Source organism: Lagopus muta, chromosome 13, assembly GCF_023343835.1.
Source record: "Lagopus muta isolate bLagMut1 chromosome 13, bLagMut1 primary, whole genome shotgun sequence".
Lineage (NCBI taxonomy): Eukaryota > Metazoa > Chordata > Aves > Galliformes > Phasianidae > Lagopus > Lagopus muta.
Window position 1 is genome coordinate 11,095,232 of NC_064445.1, and position 9,023 is coordinate 11,104,254.

At 46.0% G+C, this 9,023-nt stretch overlaps 1 protein-coding gene across 5 annotated transcripts in view; it reads right to left on the reverse strand.

Annotated features, from left to right (window-relative positions):
* LOC125699782 (zinc finger protein 185-like) overlaps positions 1-7,871 on the reverse strand; it is a 46,077-nt gene extending 38,206 nt beyond the window's left edge. For all 5 annotated transcript variants that reach the window (XM_048959666.1, XM_048959667.1, XM_048959665.1 and 2 more), the window contains exon 1: positions 7,663-7,871. The gene's annotated coding sequence lies outside the window, so the exon portion shown is untranslated. The remainder of the gene's footprint in view (positions 1-7,662) is intronic.
* Positions 7,872-9,023: the final 1,152 nt, after the last annotated feature.

Here is a 9,023-nt window from a genome sequence, read left to right on the forward strand (position 1 = left end):
ATCTAATTTTGTCTTCAGGATTCAGCAGTCTGCACGCTGATATTTCTGGACACTCAGTTCTAACTGGATGTTTCCAACGGTACAAAACAGTGGGACTTGTGTTCATTCAGCAAGTGTTAAGAATAATATTTGTAGTGTTTTCTGTTGTTTCTTTTTCCATCCAAAATTAAATATATTGGGAAAAAAATGGATTGGTAAACACCTGACAATTACACTCCACTTTACAACACCTTCCACTATTACTGCCTTCAGGAACAACCCCTAAATGTGGTGATCAAATGCACACAATTGTGAAAGACCCCTCATGGTCTGGATCAAGCCACTTAGAGAATTGTTGAAGAAACAGTTTCAACATGCTCAGCTAGCTTAATGGGCAGTAACTGCATCAAAGTGATTTGGTTTCCTAGGGTAGATGCCTATAGTAGTTTTCACATTCTGATCCCCAAAAACGTCAGGATCCAGGGCTCAAGAAAAGACTATACTGAAAATAAGCCTACAAAGGCTACAGCTAGATTGCCTTATCCTCGGGTGATGACAGTGCATCCACAGCAATTGCAATCAGCAGAGTAGAAAGCAACCAAAAAATAATCAGAAGTCCATTCTCTAAAGAATGGAAAAGGCCTCAGTCATTCAGAGAGTGCATGGTTGTTATAGGAGGGGTTAATTCCTGGCTGCCTTAGCAGGAGCAAAAATCAAGTCCCCAGGTGTCATCTGAGTCTATTTAATAAAGAGGATAAAAGAAGAGGCCATGCACGGTGCTCAGCACTGCCCACAGCCTGGAGAAAACACCTGCCTCTTTGTTGAGAGACGCTGACATGGCCAGCGTCAGCAAGCAGAGTCAGTGGCTCTGCCAGGGAAGGAAACGCCTACCCCGAAATCTGTTCCTGGAGCAGGTCCATGTTCTGCACAAAGCTATCTTTTAGGGGGCTTCAATCATGCCCTGCTGCTGGCATGAAGGGAGGGGGGGCAATTCATCTCCTTTCCTCTCTGTTAGCTGCTTTTTTAAAATGCAAAGTGACACATTGGAGGGAATGGGAAACTAGCAGGTTATGGGTTTACTCACTTCTCAGGCATCACTAACAAACTGCAAAAGATGGAGGTTTTTTATTCGCAGGTCATTTCCAACACAGAAAAAGGTTACTGTGGTTGGATACAAGAACACAGCTTTGAGCAAGCAGAAAAAATCAGACTAAATTATGACAGATCAGCCAGAGGGTTTAGTTTCATGCCATATTGCTATATGTATTTTGAACAAAAGTAGAAATGAGGGAAAAACTGCCATGTTTCAGAACAAGGTGACAGAGTTTCATTGGAGAAGACTTAAGATTGCCTTTTGTTTTAGATTTTAACATTTTTCCTTAAGAACAAAAACTTGGCAAAGTTTGCATGCATACTTGAAAGGGTTCAGCATGGCTAATTTTGAGGGGGGGGAAAAAAGGAGCAGTGCAAGTCTAACTACAGAGCTGTATCAGGTTTATCACTGCCAGTCCAAGTTCTCTAGGCAAAGCAGCTGCCAGCTACAGCCTCCTGAAAGTACTCCAAACATCTCCTTTATCCTGATCTCAGCCAGAAAAACAACCTGATAGCCCATGAGGAGAAACTTTCTCCTGTTAAAATTCCCTAAGTGCTCTACTCACAGTTTGAGCTTTGAATTCAGGGTTTGACTTTCCATGAGAACCTAAGGACATACCTAATTCAGCACAGCTGGCCTTTGCTCTAATCCTCCAAGTGATGCACTTCCTTGCTGCCTTCTGCTTTTAAGCAAGAGCTGAAGCTTCATCCTTGTCACCAAGAGCAGGGCTGGGATAGTGTGGAAATCTGGCTCTTTCCATCTGTCCTCCCAAGCCTCACACCTAGGGCACTGGATGCCAGATGAGCAGGGAGGAAAGCATGGACCAGTTAACTCTGCTCTTCAAAACATTCCACCTTGCCTACTTGGCTCACTGCAGGGTTCTCCACTCTGTGGTCATCCCCAACATGCTGCTTAGCTGCAATGCCACTGCTTTCATCTGTTATCTCCTTGTTCCTCAGACACGTCCTTCCCTCTTGCCCATGTCCAAGATGCAAACAGGCTGGCATCTTTATGGGATGAAGAGGTGTGTTTCTAGCATAGAGCATGGCAACAGAGAAAACTAATGCCATGGTCCTACACAGGGGAGAGGTGACACCAATTCCTGGACAGAGCCAATTTTAAACGAATCTCCTCTCCTCAGGTTCTCACAGGCCCTTTACGAGTCAGAACCCGATCACCTTCCAGGTAATTAAATCCAAATTGCCTCTCCCCTCTGTGTGATAGCAAGTCACTGGTATGCAGCACAGGTGGAGCTGCATGCTGGGCACACTGAAGAAGGCAAGGTTGATCATCTGAGTGATATGACTGGGAGAATTGGAGAACATCACTGATGAGCTGGGTTTCCTTCTCCACCAACTGCAAAGGGCTGATTCCAGGAGTAACAGAAAACTTCACAAGCCAGACTGATCTCTAGGCCTTCTCTCCTCTTTTCTCTCCAATCCTCTCCTATGAACAGGGCAGAGACAATGGAAACTAGACATCCCTGGCCAATACAAATACATGACAGCTATCTAGAGACTATTCCTAATAAAAAAGTCTGTGATTTACAGTACATTTTTGCCTCAAGCTTCTAGTAGAATACAGCCAGCTAAAGTCCCTCAGCCTACGTGCTGGATGATTGCAACTGGGATGTCGCACCAACAGCTGACCCATAAAAACAGGTGTTCAGATGCTTCAATTCTTGCTGACAAAGCATCCAACATGAGCACTCCAGCACAAGAAATAAATATTCTACCAAAATGCTATTAGTACACATGTCCTAAGACTGCATGTTTCAAATGGAACTGCTAGATAAATCCACATTGACTTTTATAAAGACCCTAATGTTCTCAGGCAGAGTGCCACCAGGACTCTGGACAACCACAGTTTTGAAAATCATGAGCAAAATACAGAAATCCCAGGGTACAAAAAGAAGTTTTGCTATGAAGCTGAATGGACAGACAACATTCAGTCATTGAAGGCAAGAAGGGCATGAAGACAGCCTCTGCAGCTCCTCATCACGTGAATGAAAGTAATTACAAGCTACTTAATAAGGCAAAGGGACCTGAAACCTTGTTCAGATTTTAATCTTCAGGGTGTGCCTGTCTGCAGGCAGCCAGCCAGCTCAGCTCACTCTCTGCAGGCATCCAGGTGTTGGAGTGGTCCCTGCCTTGGGTATTTCAAGGTGCTTTGAGTTTTAAGGCAGTTGCAAGGGATGTCACTGGTGCTAGTGGGATGTGATCTCTTCCTCTCAGCAGTGTTTCAGAGGGCAGCTCCTGGTGAAAATCCTTGGCTTGGCAGGTGGAACAAGCTCCAGACCTCAGTTTGGCTGCCACGGCTGGGTGACATACCATGAGAGCAAGCACCATCAGTGATACCAGCAGAGGAACTAATAAACTGCTCCCACACCACACCACAAACTTCAATCTCACCCCCAGCAAGGAGTGATCCTCACAGATCACAGCCTGTGCTCATCCATCCCTATGTCTACTGCCGTCCTCAGAGCCACAGAGGCTGCAGCTGGTCCTCAGCAGCAGCAGAAAGGAGGTGGTGATAGACCTTTGCCTACTCATGTAGTCCTCTGCAAATGGACAGCCAGAACAGCACTCTTTGCTAATAAATTCTCCAAGTGCCAGAAATCAGCAGCCCTTCACTTAATTGGGAATGATTCTGCTTTCTGCATAAGCCACTTAAAAAGATGTAATTATACCTCAGAGGATGAAACACTTGCTATTCTTTAACAGCTGACTGCAGCTCCTATTACCTGCAAACACACAGAAAAAAAAACTTACCAGCCATCCCCCTTTCTGATGGCTCAACTTCAAATTTAAAATGTTAATAACAAATATTCAGCCTGCTTTTGTCAGGAGTTTGTAGGGCACTTGCATTAATAGCCCCTTTGCACCTAATAGCCACCTTGCCCTCCGTCTTGGTGATGAGCTGGATCCGACGTTGGAGTTAGTTTTGAGGGCTAAATGACTGCCCTGGGAAAGGAAGCAGAGCTGCTTTGATCCTGTAAATACAGCTTTCCTGGAAAGCACCACAGGGTGCCTTTACATTCCTGACCTGTCCGCACAGCCCAGGCCAGCCACAGAGTTCATGTTGCAGCCCTCTGGCTCCCTGAAGAGACACCCTGTCCAGAGACCAATGTCACTTTGCTGTGCTGGTCCCCAGAAGAGCTGAGTCACGAGATGCTGCAAGCTGAAAAGTCCTGCTGTACCTTCTGGGCAGAGACCCCATAGCTGAGTCCTGTGGTGTTTACTGAGTCCATGCAACAGGGAGGCAAACTCTTGGGATTTCAACATAAAAGCCATTAATAGACAAGAAACTGTTTAAGCTAGTGTTATTTTCCTTCAGCCCTGTCATTCCTTCAGCACTGTCCATGCTGTCCAGATTCCTTCTAAGCAATCTCTCACATTCTCCTGCATAGGCAAAAAAGTACAAAACTAATTTCACCAGATAGAAACTTGTATACTCATGCCAGAATCAGCTGCAAACTGGAGGGCAGTTATGAAGAAGAGTCTCATAGTTTAATGATAGTTGATGCCCATCCTGACCTTCTGACTATCACTATCCTCAAACTAGGAGGCATTTAAAGCTTGCAAAAGACTTGAACTGGAACTTTATTTAAACCTTCTAAACTTTGCTGAGGATTTTGTTATCTAGATCTAAATCACAGTCTCAGTGCCTATTCTCCAACCCGTTATTTGATGAAATATGGCACCTCAGATCAACACTCAGCAGATCAAGATGAACTTACAGAAACTTACAGAAAGGAAAGCCAGTGAGAAAATGCTTCTCCACATATCCTACACTCAGCCGTGAGGCTCCCTGCCCCAGAAAGGCAGTATCCAGTTTTCAGGATTGCTAATCCAGGTCTGTGTACTCTCAGACTGCCCTCCAGTGATCTGGATTAGGTGTGGGCACATACTTGCATTTCTCTTGCATTAGCCAGAGCACACAATGCAAACCTTGTGCCAGTGTTATGCTTTTATGTCAGCTGTTACCTGATCTGCTATGAAGTTAGGACAGTGTGGACAGACTGTGCCTGATCTAGCATAAAACCTGCCAGAGTAAAGTTAACCCTTTAAAACCCTCTCAGCAAGTTGGATCCAGCAAAGAAAGTTTACACTAAGTTAGCAATTTGTGCCCAGTAGCTGTGATTTCTTGAGACAGCATTGCTAGAACTACTGTTTATTTCACCCTTGAACTCTCACTTGAATGATATTCCATGTCTGGGAAGGATGGACAGCTTCCATTCTTCTGTCTGCCCTTGAGGGAAATAAGTGACACTTCTGGATTCACATTGTAAACTCATAATGTGCAGTGTAGGACCTCATCCCACCTCATCCACACAGGTACCTGAGTGCCTGGGTGATGGTGGCTGCCAGCTGTCTCTGAAGGACCAGGCCACCAGCCTGAAGTGTGCTCCAGAACTTGGACTCCATTTGCATCTGTCATGTCACGACAGTGGCTCTGCATTAGGAGCAACAGGGTGGCTGAAGGCTTTCAAACACAGATAAAAAGCATGCAAACTGCCTAGGAGCAGACAGGTTCATAACGCTAAAGCCTAGGTGATATTTAAAAGGATGCAACCAGGTTCCCCCAGAGCCTTCTCTTCTCCAGGCCAAACTACCCCAGCTCTCTCAGCTGTTCTTCACAGAAGAGGTGCTCCAGGATGGTTACTCCACTGCGGGTGACATTTTATGCCTCTGTCGCAACCCTTCTGTGATGCCATTCAAACAATTTAAACCACACCACCGTCATTAACTGCGTCCCCACCTTCCTCAGAGTGGCTGACATGACCCTGAATATGAATCACAGGAGCTGAGCCCACTGGATGTGAAGAATTTTTGTGAAGAGTCTCAGACCAACTGCAATTCCTTCAGACCCTGGTCACCTGTACCTGGGGACAGTAAACATCCCCTCCCCCCCAGGCATGAGGAAAGGAGAAATAAAGACCAACAGTTGTCATGGGGAAGCCTGCACAGAGCTCCAACATGAAGGACAGACACATTTCAGCTGTGCCTGAGACAAGTGCTCTCAAGCCACGAAAGCATAATTATCATTTATTTTAATTCACTTGCAACCACATACCCCACATAGAAAAATTTCAGTCTGACCAGATGAAGCTGGCAAACATATGAGTTACTGAAGCTGGGAAAGCATGGTGTGAACTTAGGTGGAGCTACAACAACCCTGCCCATCTTGAGAAATCATTTTGGGGCCTTCCATGCTAGGAGCACAGCATGCCCATCCCCATCACAGCCGTTCACTTCTGTTGTCCAAAATTACTGAATAATTTTTCACTTGGTATGAAGTTTCATTACTCTAATTGCAAGGTATTAATTCTTAATTGCTCAACTAATTTCTGTATTTGAAAAGGAAGAAGGATGTAGATGGTGTTTACTGCACCCACATGGCATCGACTTTATGCCTTGATGTCTAAAGATGAAAGCAAAAAGGAAGGAACAGTTCCTTTCTTTCAAAGACACTTTGCTTGGCACTTGCATCACAGACCCACAAACAGAGCTGGACAAAAACATCCCATTGAAGCTTTGTGACATTTCAGAGATGCTACAAAGTTTCACCACGATTGAAAAAAAAAAAGGTTTTAAAAAAGAAAATTGAAACTCACTTTTTTTTGGTGGTCAGAACTTTAAATTAAATAATGTTGGGATTTAATAAAACTTAGTATTTTGTCTTTGGCTGGATGAGTAGAACAAATCAGGCCAAGTACAAGCTCCACAATTTAGTCAATTTGATGCAGGAGGACATCACTGCTCTGAGCAATCTGTCCAGCTGCAGCCAGCTCATGCTCCTGGCTGGGATTTGTCCTGGAGCAGAGGGGTAGAGATGGAGAAATGGTCAACATGTTCACCAGGCTTCCAGGTAGAAAGAATCAAGGACTGAGAGAGGTGTTCACCTCCCTCACCAGCTGCAACAGCTTCATCACTCCCATCCTTTCCTTTCCAGGGTGCTGATTTCAAACTGACTCATAGAGAAACAAAACAAGACAGAAGAACAGAGAAAGAAAGGTCTCCACCTGCATCTCTCTCTGAAACACGCAGGTCTGGGGGAAGAAGGTTAGGTATGGTGCAAACATGGCAGCTGACCCTAAGCCTCTTGAGAAGCTGTTAGGAGTCACAGGCTCAAATTTTATACCTGTCCTACACAGCTGATCCCTCCTGTCTGTGCACAGATTTGTCCCTGCTGCCATGCCCCCACTACACCTTACAAATTACAAAGGGGACAGATTTTAGAAAGATGGGCAGGGAGGGAACTTGGCGACCTGACAAATGCAAACAGCAGAACCTCCTGTCCAAACCCTTCAGTTCTGCCTTACTTTTGTATCTATACTAATCCCACCTTTTTAGTATCTAGGTATCATTTTATATCCACACTTGGGACCAACACGCTAGCTTTCCCTCCTTCTCTGAGAGAAGTCTTCAATAGAAGCTTCCCTCATCCTTGCCAGATCCCTGTATCAGCAGGTTAGGAGATGACAGTCCCCCTCCTCATACAGAGCAGGCAGGGGAAACACAGATTGCAGAAGCACCCCAGATACTCTCTGCAGAGTTCAGAGAACCAGGCTCCCTGCCCATCCCTACCTGCGGAGGCTTCGCAGCTGCAGCCTTCCCTCTAAAGACAGATGTGGAGCAGTCTGCAATCAGTCTCCAAGTGCCTTTGCCCCCCAAGGGTTCGCAGCGGGTGCCTCCGATCCTCCCTGGCAGCGAGGCAACTGTGGGCGAGGCAGAGTGCTTACCTGCCGGGCGGGCAGAGAGGGTTGGCTCCTGGAAGCCAAGCCTTGTTTTGAGGAGGAGACTTGGGTGTGTTTTGCCCTTCAGGGGAATCAAACAGGTTTCTCTATTCAGACTGCATGGTCTCCCCTCCCGCCAGCTCTCTACATTCTTTGCATTCTCCAGCAAATGTCACCTTCCCCAGCCTTATGCAGCAACGGGACAGCAGAGAGCAGCCCCTCCTGAAGAAATGCAGCCCACTGAATTTCTCCCCAGGCCGACCATCACCAAAGATTTCCAGGGACAGGCTCACCCCATAGGAATGGGGAGTGGGCACCCCTTGCCCACATACTGGCAAGCCCCTGCATTTGAGAAAGTTGCTCACAGCGATGGTACTCTTGCAGCATTAGGGGCTGGCACTGTAATTAGCACTAGACAGTGATCTGCTCATTTTGACTAATTAAATGAGGGACATAGGTGTGTTTATCACCATTCAATGCAGAGGAAGTTGTTGGGTACTATCATCTTACTCAATTTATTTTCCCTTTTAATTAATTGCTGTAGTTGCCACAAGTTCCCTGAGGCCCAGTTCCACCAGTCTTTTGGACACAGCACCCTTGGACACACATTTAGCGAGTTCCTAAAGGCTTGTGGTTAGAGACATGAGTTTAGAGCACTTCTGAGAAGTTAGGGCTTCAGCCCAAGACTGCCACAGGATGACCAAAATACGGTAAAGCCCCAACCATGTACATGTTAGAACCTCTCTCTATCTGCACTCACCAATGTCTGCAAACTGATCTGAAGTAGCAAGAGCCCTCTAGTAAATGGATCACAGAAAAGATCTGCCTTCTCAGCTGTGTGACAGATCTGCTGCAGAACAGTGAGCAAACCACCAGTGTTCTGGGCTGGGATGAGCTGTAACAGAGCTAATGATACACCCCTGGCTCTCACCAGAACAGCAGAGATAATGCCTGAAAAGCTCTGATGCCAACACTGTTATTCCGATCACAGATCCTTCTCTCTGATCTACTTGCGCAGGCTCAGCACAGCTCTCCTCCCCAAAGGCTGCTGCTGATCCCAGCTAAGATAGGCACAGGAGAGAAGGCGATGTTCACAAAGCCACACCCTGATGTGCACAGAGTGGTGTCCAATGCAGGAAACAGTCTATTTAAAATACAGACCAGTCCCTACCTCCATAAAGCATCCTTTGATTCAGAGCTGTAGCTGACAGT